General features: G+C 38.1%; 1 non-coding gene across 1 annotated transcript; it reads left to right on the plus strand.

Moving 5' to 3' along the window:
* The first annotated feature begins 14578 nt into the window (after positions 1-14578).
* Positions 14579-14734, plus strand: LOC143572711 (5.8S ribosomal RNA). Its single transcript, XR_013142310.1, has one exon. It is a non-coding gene; the product is annotated as a 5.8S ribosomal RNA (ribosomal RNA).
* The last annotated feature ends 755 nt before the right edge of the window (positions 14735-15489 follow it).

The raw sequence follows: 15489 nt of genomic DNA on the forward strand, positions 1-15489 counted from the left end.
CTTATAATAACCCGCGGGATACCAAACCGAGCAAATATGTTTGATTGAACGAATTTGCTAACTACCGAATGATCATTGGTTCTTGTTGCTATCGCTTCTACCCACTTGGACACATAATCAACCGCAACCAAGATATATAAAAATCCATTCGAGTTTGGAAACGGGCCCATAAAGTCAATTCCCCATACATCGAAAATCTCTAACACCAAAATCGGTTGCAATGGCATTTCATCCCATTTCGAGATACTACCCAACTTTTGGCAATTCAAACAATGTCGGGAATATTCACTTGCATCTTTAAAAAGGGTGGGCCAATAAAACCCACATTGGAGCACCCGATAACCCGTCTTTTGACCGCTAAAATGACCTCCACACGCTGATGCATGCGCATGAGTCAAAACTTCCCACACCTCGGAATCGGGAATACACCTCCTTATCATTTGATCCGAACCAATCTTGAACAAATACGGTTCATCCCAAATATACTGTTTCACTTGGGCCATGAACCGTTGCCTTCTTTTCTTCACCCAATGACTTGGAATAGTCCCCGTTGCTAAATAATTCACAAAGTGGGCATACCACGGTGTAGTCGACACGGCTAACAATTGTTCATTGGGAAACCGTTCGTTTATCTCCATCGGGTCATCAACACCCTCCAATGGGATTCAGGATAAGTGATCTGCCACGACATTTTCACACCCATTTTTATCCCGAACCTCTAAGTCAAACTCTTGCAAAAGCAATACCCATCGAATTAAACGCGCTTTTGCATCCTTCTTCTCCATCAAGTATCAAACCGATCTATGGTCCGAATAAACGATCACCTTACTCCCCCAAATGTACGAGTGAAACTTATCCAAAGCATACACCACCGCAAGGAATTCTTTTTGGTGGTTGTATAATTAAGTTGGGCTTCGGATAAAGTTTTACTCGCATAATAAATTACCACCGGCTTTCTATCAACTCGTTGACCCAATACCGCTCCAATAGTAGTGTCACTAGCATCACACATGATCTCAAACGGCTTTGACCAATCCGGTGGTTGTAAAATGGGAGCTTTCACCAACTGTTCCTTCAAAACATCAAATGCTTGCACACACTCATTAGTAAAATCAAAAGGAGCATCTTTTAATAATAAATTGCATAAAGGTTTTGTGTTAACACTAAAGCCTTTAATAAATCTCCTATAAAAACCCGCATGCCAAAAAAATGACCTTACTCCTTTAATGTTTTTAGGTGGAGGTAAAGATGATATTACCCGAACCTTTGCCTTATCCACTTCCATTCCCCTTTCCGAAATCACGTGACCCAACATGATACCCTCTTGCACCATGAAGTGACTTTTCTCCCAACTTAAAACTAAATTTGTCTCAACACACCTTTTTAAAACTTTTTCCAATTCATTGAGGCAATTTTCATAAGTTGGGCCAAAAATGGAAAATTCATCCATAAATACCTCGAGTGACTCCCCGACCATATCCGAAAAATACTCATCATACAACGTTGGAATGTGGCCGGGGAATAACACAAACCGAATGGCATTCGCCGAAAAGCAAAAGTGCCATACGGACAGGTGAAAGTGGTCTTGTGTTGGTCATCCGGGTGAATGGCAATTTGGTTATAACCTGAGTACCCATCCAAAAAACAGTAATACTTTGACCCGATAATTTTTCAATAATTTGGTCAACAAATGGTAATGGAAAATGATCTTTAGATGTAGCGGCGTTTAATTTACAATAATCAATGCAAACTCGCCACCCGGTGACCGGTCGGGTGGTGATTTGTTCACCGCTTTCATCTTTAGTTACCTGTATACCTGCTTTTTTCGTTACCACCTGTGTAGGACTTACCCATGAGCTATCTGAGATAGGACAGATGATTCCCGCATCCAACCACTTGATTACCTCTTTCTTCACAACTTCTCTCAAGTTGGATTCAACCTTCTTTGAGTCTCTCGGGTTGGTTTTGCCTCCTCATTGGTGATGATTTTGTGCATAACTATAGATGGACTAATGCCTTTTAAATCGACAATTATCCAACCTATGGCAGCCTTGTTCGCCTTCAACACCTTCAACAATTGTTGTTCTTGGGCCTCTTCCAAATTGGATGCAATAATGACCGGTAATGTGTCATTATCCCCCAAAAACACATACTTCAAGTGGCTTTGCAAATCCTTCAATTCCAACTTTGGTGGACTTTCCAATGACGGTTTAGTACCCGAATCTATCACAGCAGGTAGACTTCAATTTCATGAGTCCATGGTGGTCGTCCTTCTTTAACCGCCAACACGTCTTGATTTTTATCTTCCATCCTAAATGAACAAAGATGTACCTATTCAGAAAAATCACAAACACATGCTTCCAAAGCATCGTCCTCATAATCGTGCGGTTCACACGTGTCAACAATATCTGCCATGAAACACTCATCACCACATAAAGCATTAGATCCGTTAGTGAACACATTTAATCTCATTTTTCTATTTCCAAAAGCCATATCAACTGTGCCTGATCGACAGTCAATAATAGCATGAGCGGTGTTTAAAAATGGTCGACCCAATATAACATTTTGTTGTTAGATCGAATAAACCGATGAGTAATCTAAGACCAAAGAGTCAACCGAATAGTAAAATTCTTCAACTTTTACTATCACGTCCCGCACGATTCCTCGGGGAAGTTTATGAGACGAATCGTCTAACACAACCGTTGTCTCGACTCGTTTTATAGGACCAAAATCATATTGGTCATATAAACCCCCTGGAAGAATACTTACTCGGGCCCTAAGATCTAGTAACGCCTTAGACATTTGAAAATAGCCTACTTGAATGTTAATTAAAGGCGTTCCCGGATCTTGAAGCTTAGGAGGAAGGTCTCCTTTTAAAACAACACTCACCCGCTCAGTTAAATCCACTCGTAGAGGCACATTTTGTTGCCTCTTTTGAGTGCACAATTCTTTCAAAAACTTAGCATACGCGGGCACTTGTTTGATTGCCTCAAGTAATGGTAAATTTACTTTTACTTGCTTAAAGACTTCCCACATCTCTTCTTTTTGAGGACCTCTTCTTGAAATAATATTTTTCTTACCCGGGTCAAGTAAAGCCGAAGGAAATGGAACCACCTTTAGTTCTACTTCCTTATTTTCATCGTTTAAATTTGAAGTTTGACCCGGATTTTTAACGGTTTTTCAAAAGTGACATGTTTAGTGGGTTTATTTATTACTATTTCATCATCACTTTCGTTACCTGTAATATCCTCAACTTCCCATCAACCACACCCGGCGATAAATCTTTTTTATATTCTTTACCACTTCTTAAAACACTAATGTGATTAATAGGAACATTACGAGAAGAGTTATGAGAAGGATTTACCTTTGTGTCGCTTGGCAATTGACCTTTATTCTTCTTCAACTCAGACACTTCAGTTGCGAGTTGACCCATTTGTGTAGTCAAAGATTGGATAGCCTTATCTCTTACTTCATCCTTTTGGCGTCATCAAGTTGATTTCTTCGTTGCATGTCTTGTTGCATCAACTTCAACATGTCCATAACCTCATTACCACTCGATGTACTTTGACCCGTTGACCCACCTTGACCGCCATCCCTTGACCTTGAAATCCATGATTATTCCCGCCATGATAATTACGTTGGTTATTATATTGTTGGAGAGGGACATAATTGCTTTGATTTCCTTGAAAAATCGGGTTAGATTGAGTGGCCGGATTTCCATAACAAAAATTCGGGTGATTTCTTCACCCGGGGTGGTAGGTGTTGGAGTTCATGTTGTAATTTCTACCACCTCCCCCTTGGAGTGCATTTACCTCTTCCACCGGTACTTGACCTACCGTACATACCTCCGTTGCATGACCCAACTCGTTACAATTTGTAAAAACATTGATGACTTTATTAGTGGTTTGTACATTTCCTTCTTCCACGGCTTGCACTTGCGGTCTACCAATCGCCGGTCTCGCTCTTCTACCGGTTTGAGCCTTTCTCTTTGAAGTAACCGCCATTTGTTCCAAATACGCCCAATCGTCTTGTTCATAATTGGTACCAAATGTACCATTATTGATCGACCTCAAATCTCGTTCATCCTCCATACTCAAACCCTCATGAAACACATTTAACAACTCCCACAAAGCAATACCGTGATGAGGACAATTCTTGATCATCATATTGAATCTCTCAAATGCTTCATGAAACATTTCCCCCGATTGTTGTTGGAAGGTTCTCAAACTTCTTCTCGCATCATTGGTCTTTTGGGCCGTGTAAAACTCTTCTAAAAATCTTTGTTGCATTTCGGCCTAAGTATAAACAGACGCGGAAGGCAAAGTGTAAAACCATCTCTTTGCCTTGTCTTCAAATGAAAACTGAAATAAAACCAACTTCACATCATCCGATGTAAAACCTTGACCCCCAATTGAGTTGCAAATGGAGTCATATAGTGGAAGTAAGGTTCCTCCGTTGCTAGGCCTTTATACTTCGGAAGACTTTAAAGGGAATTGGTTCTTACTTCAAATGTCCTCCCTTGATTATTGAGAGGGATAACCACCGGAGATGGATTATTAGTAATTATGGGTCGGAAATGGGCTTCAATCCCCTTACCATCTCTCTTGCATGCCTTATTGGTACTCCCATTGGTACTCTTGGTTGACCCATTTTCCTATAAACGGGCCTTGGCTGCGCAAACTGTTGTTGAAACTGTGGTTGCGGCATTTGCTGTTGGAATTGTTGATCTTGAGGTTGCCCTTGCAGTTGTTGAACAATCGGTGGTTGTTAAACTTGATTAACAACAACCGGTGGTTGTTGTTGAGCTTGTTGAACTGGTGGTTGAGCTTGTTGTATAACTGGCGGTTGTTGAATGGGTTGTTGGACAACAACCGGCGGTGGTTGTTGTCGATTAAGCTCTTGCACTTGTTGCGGTTGTTGCCATTGACCATAACCAAACGTTCCCGGATTTACCATTTTTCCTCCATCACCTCCCATGTAATAACATTCTACTTCATACCCTTCAAATTCATTGTCAACCCATATCCGTATCCGTCACATTGTGATCATGAATGTTGCATAAACGGTTGAGATTGATATTGGTAACTTGATTGTGATGGTTGAAAGGTTGGTGGTTGATGTTGTTGAGATGACAATGCACCAAATGTAGGAAAAAGGTTGGTAATAGGTGGCAATGTGGATGATGTTGCATAGGTGAATTGGGCATTAATGGTTTCGGTTGTGGGTGGTGGTTGGAGTTCACTTGATGCTGTAGATATATTAGTAGTGATATATCTCGGGATCAATAACTAGCGGTGATGACCTGTTAGAGCTTCTAGTATGCATACACCTATAGGTACTTGCACACTAACACAACCAGCGTAAACCCGAAAATAACACAAAACTACTAAAGCTAACACACGTTGCGCACTACTTCCCGGCAACGGCGCCAAAATTTGACGTGAGGTCGAAGACTCACTCAAAAATAAACCGAATACAACTAATTAGATAGCGGTAAGCGGATATCGAACACATGGAGTTTGTGGAAAATGTATTACTAAGTAGTTTTATAATTTAACTATATTAAACTAACTGCGAAAAGTAAATTCAAAGATTTGGTTGTTTGATTTTGATAACAAAAAGAACTAAAGCAATAAACGAGTTTTAATCAATATGTGAAAATATGCCTTCCCTCGGTTTCAGGTTTCCATGAACGTTACATTTGATGTTTAAACTGAGTTCGTGTTTATGTAAACGATTGCGATAATTGAAGATCAAGTACTTGGATTATATAACGCAAGGTAATCACTCAAAAACCAATTAGTTTATCCACCCCTAAATCCCTCCCGATTAATCTCGATTACTTACAAAACCAAGAACTGACGATTTAGAACACAAAATTGATAAACTAACAATCTATCAACCAATACACAAACACAATAATAACGAAATCAATAAGATCAAATATTATCTAAGAAATTGTCTAAACAATCAACCAAACAAACATAGCAAACCTTACAATCCGAGGGAAAACACAAAGGAGTTTAGCCGAGCATGATTCGGTTTATCATTCCTTCAATTGCAATTTGCATATGAATCAAAAACAAGTCTTCAACGATTACCACACTCAAAATAATATTCTTGTCTCCAAAAATCGCCTCCAGGTGTTTCTTAGATGAAAAGAGGTGAAAAAGATACCAAAAGCCGTCCAAAAATACATGTTATATGGCAGTTACAAAGTGCAGCGATGTGTCCACCGTAAGCTACGGTGGCTACCGTAGCTTACGGTGGCTTTAAAAACCCGACGGTGGCTTGAGTCTGCCTTACGGCAGCTAGATTTCCTCAGCCCCACCGTAGCTTACGGTGGGTACCGTAAGCTACGGTGGTCTTCACACCAACTTCTTATTTTCTTGATATTTTCTTCGTTCCAAGTCCGTTTTCACCACCGTTTTTGCCTACGTTCTCGTATATCCATCATCTAGCTTTTCATACCTATCATTACACAAGTAAATGTAGTTATCTAATTCAACAAAATAAACCAACTAAGCGCATGATTATTAACGAACTTAAACCACTTAAGGGTTGTCCCACGGACCACCCGTCAGTGTCATCCTGGATTATATTTATTGAACTTCCATAGTCCACCAGGATCCTACGTACAAACAATTAGATATATATATATATATGGTTATGACCATACCATCGTGATAAGGATCCCGAATATTGTACATGTCCTCGTCATCGAACGTGACTCCATATTCTTTAGGCAAGATTATAGCCTTAGTTGGTCCTTTGGGTTTTTCCACCTTGGCTACTTTGGTATTCCTTCTAGCTGCTGAGTAGGACGTGCTGAAAATATCTGATCCTCCTGAGATAACATTCACAATCAGAGCACCCGGCGGTGGATATTCTGCCCCTTTTTGGATCCTGCTCGGGATCCCGGTTTCGACTCTTCTTTCCCGGCCGCTCTTTCAAATGACCTTTTCTGAGTAAGTAGCTAGTCTCCCTTCTTAGAGCAATGCAATCTTTTGTCGTATGACCAAAATATTCATGAAAAGTGCACCATTTGGACTTATCTTTCCAGGCACTGTATTCTCATTTTTTTCATGGCTATATTGTCGTTTCACCTAAATCCTGCATAGCAAACATTAATCCGAAAATATTGATAGGAAAACAATAATCACATAAGTTGAGACAAGAATCATGATTGTCATCATCGTCCACCGTATTGACTTTGTCATTTCTGGAGTAGGGTTTGGATCGATATCATTTAAATGACAAGGAATCTAACTTCATGTTTGGGTGGTTGTAGCTGTTAGGACCATCCAACCAATGTTGAATCACTATTTCTTCTTCCTGCCTGATAAACCTTAGAGCCGTGTTTCTCGCTTCGTCCAGATTCTTCAAGGATTCATCATGAGATTCTCATAGAAAGGGGTATCTTTCTTTAGACACATTTTTAAAGCTTGCACATTCGTTGCAACATCCAGGTTGGGGATCCCGAGCTTCCTTGCTAAATTTGTTGACGAAATCCCTAAGGGTCTCGTCATTGCCATGTGTTACTCTATACAAATCACTAGTTAACCTTTCAAAACTTCTACCACCAGAAAATTGGTTATTAAACAAATTAACTAAATGAACAAAAGATTTAATAGAGAAAGGATGGATACTTAGGAGCCATTTCAATGCAGCTCCGATGAGTGTTGAGCCAAGGCCTTTGCATAATCAAGCTTCCTTTAGATTCTGAGGTATGGGGTTAATTTCCATTCTCTCTCAGTACTATACGGCATGCTCTTCAAAATCCGTGGTTCCATCATACAGTTTCATGCTTGGAGTATAGATCGCTTTGGGATCTTAACATCATATATGAGGGATGCGAATCTTGAGATCGTGTGCCACTTCTGGAATCCGAGGTACTCTAGAGATTAATTCTTTTAGCTTCTGCAATTCCTTCTGAATCGCTGGACTAATACTGAAATCTTGCACAACATTATGGTTAGTTACAGGTATAATATTATTGAAATTACAAGTATCGGGAATCCTAGCTGGGATCTTGAGATAACACCAAATTCTCGAGTATGAGTGATCCTGGTGGACTGGAAGGGAACTTATAGAGGCCACAGATTGCATGGGAAGGAAATCGTCATAGCGATTCCCTTGGGATCTTGACGTATCAAGGTTCAGGTTCCTTGGTAGCAATGGAGTGAAGGATTCCCCCACCGGCATCTTCCATTGAACCTAGACATCTTCTGGAGCTCCTTTGAGAGTTATTGGTTTGCTTTTGTGTCACCATATGCTCTTTTATCTACATTAAAACGTCCAGAATATCATCGTTAGACATAAGGACCGACCTCGTGTTGGGAGACCTAGATCTTTGGACGGGCACGCGGGCAGAAGCCTTGCTATGGGAGGAATCATGTTGTTCAACCTTTCAGCTTTGAGATGCTAACACCGGTAATAGTCGCCTTCGTCTAGACAACAGACAGAGGAGGAAGTGGTTGAGCAACTCCGAAAACTGCAGGCAGCATAGATGAAGATGTGGTTTTTGATTGAGAGTCCATCTTTGAGTATAGTTTTGCAAGGTAATTGTTTAGGATGAATGTGAATATGGATTTGGGTATGAAAAACACCACTTTCCCCACGGTGGGCACCAAACTATTTTGGTCAAAAATACCGAAGCAAGAATTGAGCAAATTCGTTAAGCGAGGTAAGGTTCTTTTCAATAGTGAGGTGAGTGATGTAGTAAACGAATGCGGTAAAAATAAAGTTGAACACAACGATGTGGTGAGGATCCTTGTAAAAAACCTCGGGAAGGGAAAATTATGCCTCAATTTATTAAGTAAAATGGTGATATAGCTCGAGAACTAGTTGAGAACGAAAGCCAAGTACAAGTGTGAGTATTGAGAGTGCAGTACCCTATAACGTTCTTAATATCCTCATTTATATAGAAAATGAAAATAACAATAAGTCCTACAAATTCGGGAACCCTAGCCGCCATGATCATTTGACGACTTAGTCTTCATCCCATGTGTATTTCAGCTATTTCTCCAAGCTTTTAGGTACAATGGGTCATCTAACCGTTGTAGACCGTTTGAGTCTTGCATAACCCACAAGCACAATATAAATACAAGAATAGTCTGTAGTTCAGATCATACAACTAGTTGGGAATTAGGGTAATTGTCAGGATTACGTTAGGGATAATTGACCCCTAACACGTTTATATTGCATTCATATATTTCTTGTAGTACATTTATTTGATATTTTGTTTGTCTGTCTATGTATAATTTATATATCATAGTGTTAGTGCACAGTTTGTGACTGGTGATTTGCAGTTAAAGTATTCAAGGATAAAGTATTCGATAGCTATGGAAAAGTGGGAGTCTGTTAGTGCACGGTTTTGGTGTCTGTAGCGATCGAATAAGTTATAGGTTATCTCGTCTTTGTATTTAATCTATATTTATTGTGAATTGGGCTTTGGCCTATAAATAGGTAGATTATGTCATAATTTTTATAGAGAACTTGTACATAGATCTAAGTTATCCTCTCCATAAGTTATTATTCTCTATAATGTATTCATCCTTATTTATCAATAAAGTATATATTTAAAGTATCGATTTCGTGTTGATGTATCGTATTAATGGCTAGATCTTGGTCTCTATGACGTTCTCTCACATAGTGCCACCATGCCTCGATCTAGACAAGATAGTGTTTCTTACAAGTGTAAATAAGGAGTTGCCTATTTATAATAACAATCTCTTGTTTTAGTTTGGAGTATATTTATTGTGTCTTATTTTTTTATTTTTATTGTACTTTATAGTATCCGAGATATCTTCTTCGTTGGTAACACTTATTACCTCTTATCTTGTTTATTTGTACTTTATTAAATTACTCTACCGCGTTTAAATTTTCTCTTAATTGCATTACAACTCAATACCTAAAAAAGAACGGATCATTTGGGTTTGGTGTTTCCGTCACCATAGATTTTATCTTAAATACGAGTACGTGTTACGTGTACCTAAATATATCCTATTTTCACAAAAAATAAAAAAAAAGTTATGCATAGAATTAAAAAAAAAAATATCTGAAACTGCATAAGTTATATGTTTTAATATATTTTTTTCAAAAAATTGACAATCAATGTTATTTGTTTTATAGAAAGCCCAAATTAAAATAGCCCAATTTCAAATTTTGTATTATTTTTTTTTTTACAAATTAAAATTCCTTAAGTTTAGGGTTTACCATACGTATGTTGTCAAGCGTATATATGGGAATGATTAGGTTCATTTGGAAAATCATATGACGGCCGCCGTGTGACATGATCTGTTATTTAATTCAGTCACCTCTTCAGAAGGGAGAAACATCTGATTCAGTGTTGTAAGCAGTTTTCGTATTTTGATATCATCTTTATATTGATCACAACTCTGGCGATTGTTTTGATTTGTGTGGTGAAGGGTGCTTACAGCATATCATTATCATAACATGTTGATTGTTCATACGAGGCCCTTAACAGGTAAAATCAATATATCTGCATTCTTGTTTATAAGATTCTGATAATTTTTCGCCACGTTTTAGTATACTTTTCATAGTGAGTCGGATCGGACTTTGGCTGTTTCTAATTATTCCTTTTCTGAAACCTTTGTTGATTTCATGATATTGAGAAAATAAATCTGAATTTACATACTGATACATACAAACATTCCCGGTTAATGTTTGAGTTATTTCTTAAATGACTTTGTCTATAGAGGGTTCAAGATTTAATATTATTTCTTTAAGTAATTTATGCTTCAGAATTGTATGTAGTATGTTTGTATGGTTTAATTTTTCTATCATTCTATCATGTGTAGGACAAATGGGGAAACTTGAGTGGAGATATGTAGCCATAACTATCTTGCACGGATAGATACGGTTACTTTTCCTCCCTCTGGCAAACGCCCCTTTATCTTTGCAGCAATACCAGTCACAAAATTCCAAGCAGTTGCAGTTAACCTAGAGTCTGGGAGGCTCTTATTTGCGCGGCCTGTGATTGCCATCGAAACTATCACCGAAAAGAACTGGTGGTTGCAGGTCAGAAGGATCGGATGTTGGCTTTCGCACAGGGGTTACGGTGGCACATTAAGGATGATGACGAGGCAGTTCTTCGCAGAGATTGGCATCAACAAGAAAGTTCTCAAGGTCTGGATGCAGAACAATAACGCACACCCTACTATGAACATAAACAATAAATACGTGAAAATCAGACTCTTCATAATCAATCTGGTCTAACCCATAAGAATACCAAAACAACAGCTACCGGAATTCCTAAGAGATGAAGAATAGGATGTTCATTGTATATCTGTATGTATGTTTTTAGTGAAATCACCCACCCAAGGGGATGAGTATTAAACAATAGATATATACTCCTTCGGTATTTTAAGGCATTTTGTTCTAAATGTAAACATACGTTTGATTATACATCTTCTATCTATCTTTTGTTTGTTTGTTTGGTTTTAAATATTAACTATATATTTAAGTTAATATTGTTAGAGAGATATGTTTAAAGGTGGTGTTATAAAACAGAAATGTGTTGTTGGTATTTATAGGTTTTTTATTAGTTTTTTTTAATAAACAAACTGTTAGAAGGATTTCACACTCTAGGGATGTTTGACATGTATTACCTTATTGGCAATTAACCTGGTCAATAACGCCAATAACATGAGCAAACTTAACCTATGGATAATAAAAATCTTTATACAACAATCAAGTATTTGTCAGTTAGTATATCACTCAGTTGTTGGCAAGCCCAAATTATGTGCGGTTGGAACAAGCACCTAATTGGTTAAAAACCTCACAAATCATGTGGTCTTGAAAGCAAATATATTAAGAATTGTTTGGAACCTTAGAATTTGTGATTGAAACTCGATCCAAGTCGAATATCAAGCCTACTAATATTTGATTGGAACTTTGTAGGGCGGTCAACTTCTAGTTTAGCGAATGTTATCATGGGCAATTGGGCTTTGGAAATTTTGGTAGAAATGATAAATTGATAATGGAGTTGCCCATACTCGTGAAGCCACAACTTCGCAGGTTGAATGAGAGTTTGATGTGACATATATAATAACTTTCATAAAAAACACCTGATTGCTTGCAACTCTGATTAATTGTACGTGCATCTTTCATAATCAAATAACGAAGAGGAACATTTTCGCCCTAGTTGACCTACACCAGGTAGGTCGTAATCAAGTTTTGTAGGTCTCTTGGACGGATCTAACAACACATATACTAGTTTACTTTGATCAACCTCTACACTAGCTAGCGGAAATCACTAGTGAGGACCGAGATCTCGGATCTTGCTTAGTTATATTTATTTCCGTGAGGGAAAAGAGTAGAGAGACTTTGAAATATGGATAAGGATAATATATTGACAAAAGGTTAGTTTGCATGAGATGCACACACTATCACTACTAGAAAAGAGTAATGTTTCCTACGGAAATTTCCAACACATTTCATACGAGCACTATTTCCTACACACCTCCAACGAAAATCCTACGAAAAAAGAGAACCTTAAATTTGCAACGGAATTGTGACGAGATAGCAACAAAAAGAAATTGTGTTGGAAATGTGTAGCAAATGTTCCAACACATTTCCAACAAAAAGATAGTTAGGCTCTTTTATTTAACTTTTTCGTGAGAAATGTGTAACAAAAAACAAACCAAATTAATAGATAATAAATTTCGTCACAAATGCGTAGGAAATGCTCAAACGCAATTCTTATTATGTTTATTTTTAACAATGTGGGTTTTGATTTTTTAAGAAATTTATTGTAGAAAACTCATATTTTTTTTTAGTATTTTTCGTCATAAATGTGCAAGAAAACATAGCAAAAAAAGAAAACAAATAATATATTTATTTTTGTTGGAAATGCGTTGGAAACTTGAAAAAAAAATATATGCTTATAATTATTTTTAAAAATTTCGAGTATGAGTTATGCAATGGTGGTAGAAGAAGGTTGATTTGTATTTGTACGCCACGAGTATGGGATCGTCTGCGCAACCATAGTCCAGTGTAAGTGAAGCCCGCGTGTTTGCGTTAAAATTCTAAGGTGTAGCAGGGTCATAACCAGTGTGAAGTCTCATAACCAGGGGAATGTCGGTGTCACCTTTGCAAGGACATATTTAAGAGGCACGGCTAAAGATCAATGTTGTTGAGCTATTAGGTTGTAGGGCCTTGAATATTAGACTCGTGTAATAAGTTTGCATTTATGTCGTTTTCATGTACGTATTTATCGTTTATTTTGTATTGGCCCAAGGCCAAGCCCATTGGGCCATTATATGAAAGAGTAGAGCCTCGGAGTCACATCAACCCCTAGACAACTCTTGGCACACTTGAAGGTAATTTCCAATCTTTTACTCGTTCTATCAAACCGATCCGAGATCCGAGTGATGTCATTGCATTATGTGTTATTGTCTAATAACTTGATCTTAATTTGTTAGTTTGATACTTGTACGAGCAGAATTTAGTTATGGGCTTAGAAATTGAAGGTACATTAGGGAAAACCGAGCCACCACAGGTTGATTCCGTTTCTATGTCGCCGACAACCAAATGGAGGGGTTGAGGAGGTGGCGAATGATTCATAGGGAATTTGGCTGTGGTGAAGCATAAGGAACATGTTGGTGTATAACTCATATAATGAGGAGGTAATCAAGGTTTAGGGTTTGAGAAAAGGGGTAAAGGTTTAATGAGGTGTTATAACCTACGGAAATTGAAGCTTAAATGAGTCAAACGAATGAGAGCTCATCACAACGAAGCAAGTTGGTGGTGCAATTTTTTTTTTTTTTTTGGGGGGGTGGGGGGGGGGGGGGGTTGACTAGAGAATAACACATAGGAACTGTAAATCATATAGAGCATTGATATATTAAAGTTGTTTTATATTTAGATTATCAAAGTATTATGTAACGACGTAGGATACTTTGCAGTAGACTAGCATGTATAAGATCATACCCAAAATGAGAATAAAATGATTACCAACAGAGGAACACCTGGGGTGATATGGCCGAGAACAAAAGGAATAAAGAATTTCCCACCAATGAGAAAGAACTGATCACTATCAACTCGTTATAGGGTGACCAACATAGTATTCTCTTCACCTAATATTAATACGCTTGTACTTGGATAGAATGTGGCATGACGAGAACATGGATTTTATGGTTAGATTGAGTGAGAAATCATTTGTACAATGCATTACTATTCAATATAAGCTCATTCTTCTATATATCTACTTCGTCGAGCTTTACCAGTTCTTTATTGGCGCCATCCGTACTTGAACCACACATTTAAAACCATTCACCATGATCAGCAATGAATCGGAGGAAGTGGAAGTGGTCGAGGTGGCGCTCCCATTTCAAGTACACCAATATTGATCACTATTGCTACTACCACATCTAGGCAATTTCAAGCTCATGTTGGTCCCAAAGAGGAATCATCTGACCCTTAATGGTATTACGATCATCGGTAGCTACATCACAACCACACTATATGCCAAAAAGAAAAAGCTTTTAAACATCTAGTTTTGAGAGGGGGGGGGGGGTATTAGGTTAAAGTCTCACATACTACAAAGGAAAACAATACTCGACAACGGGTATCTCGGCTCATGCATCGATGATGAACGTAGCAAAATGCGATACTTGATGTGAATTGCAGAATCTTGTAAACCATAGAGTTTTTGAACGCATGTTGCAACTGAAGCTTTTCGGCTTAGAGCATGTCACACATCACGTCAGCCTCACCAACGATCCCTTCTCGGGACATGTTAAAAGGATTAAAATAAAAAGAATTGAATTGAATTTTAATTAAATGTACTGATCAAAATTATAATTTAAACCCAAATTTATACATCTCCCGCTCAATTTTCACTTTCGCTCGAACAAAATAATTTATAATCCCACCAAAATCACATCCCTCCCAATTTTCCCTCCCATCGTCCCTAAAATTTTAAACTCCTCACAGCCGATTAACCATCACCACCACCAAAGTCGTGTCTCAAACCGGCTGCACATCGTAAACGAGGTGCGATATTGCAAACCTCATCTTGGCTATAACCTTCTTTCCTCACTGAACTGCGCAGCAACGCCGCTCGTCGACGCATTTTAGCCCTCCGTCACCACTCTGGCAGCCCTCATCTACCGTCATCTGTGTAGGTTAATCTTTGCACTTACATATATACTTTGTTTGCTTTAGTTTATGCTTTGTCTGCCACCGTTTGCTAATTGGTACTTATGCATCTCAAATTAATCCATCTGTTTGTCGATTTGTGTGGTAAATTTAGGTTATAATATGTCTATGCCTGTTAAAAGGAGAACTTATAGTTGCTATTATCTATTGCTTTTTAAAATTCATCATGCTTGTCAATAATCTAAGATTATATATTGTAATATTCATGTTACAATTAGTGTGTTTAAGTTGTTTAGAATCCACTATTGTGTGATTATATGAAAGGTCTGATTTTATGCTGCAAAAGCACTAAAATTAGAGGAT

The sequence above is a fragment of the Bidens hawaiensis genome, unplaced genomic scaffold, assembly GCF_021521415.1.
Source record: "Bidens hawaiensis isolate Kalapana, Puna unplaced genomic scaffold, B.hawaiensis_p1.1 tig00025994_1, whole genome shotgun sequence".
NCBI classification, from domain to species: Eukaryota; Viridiplantae; Streptophyta; class Magnoliopsida; order Asterales; family Asteraceae; genus Bidens; species Bidens hawaiensis.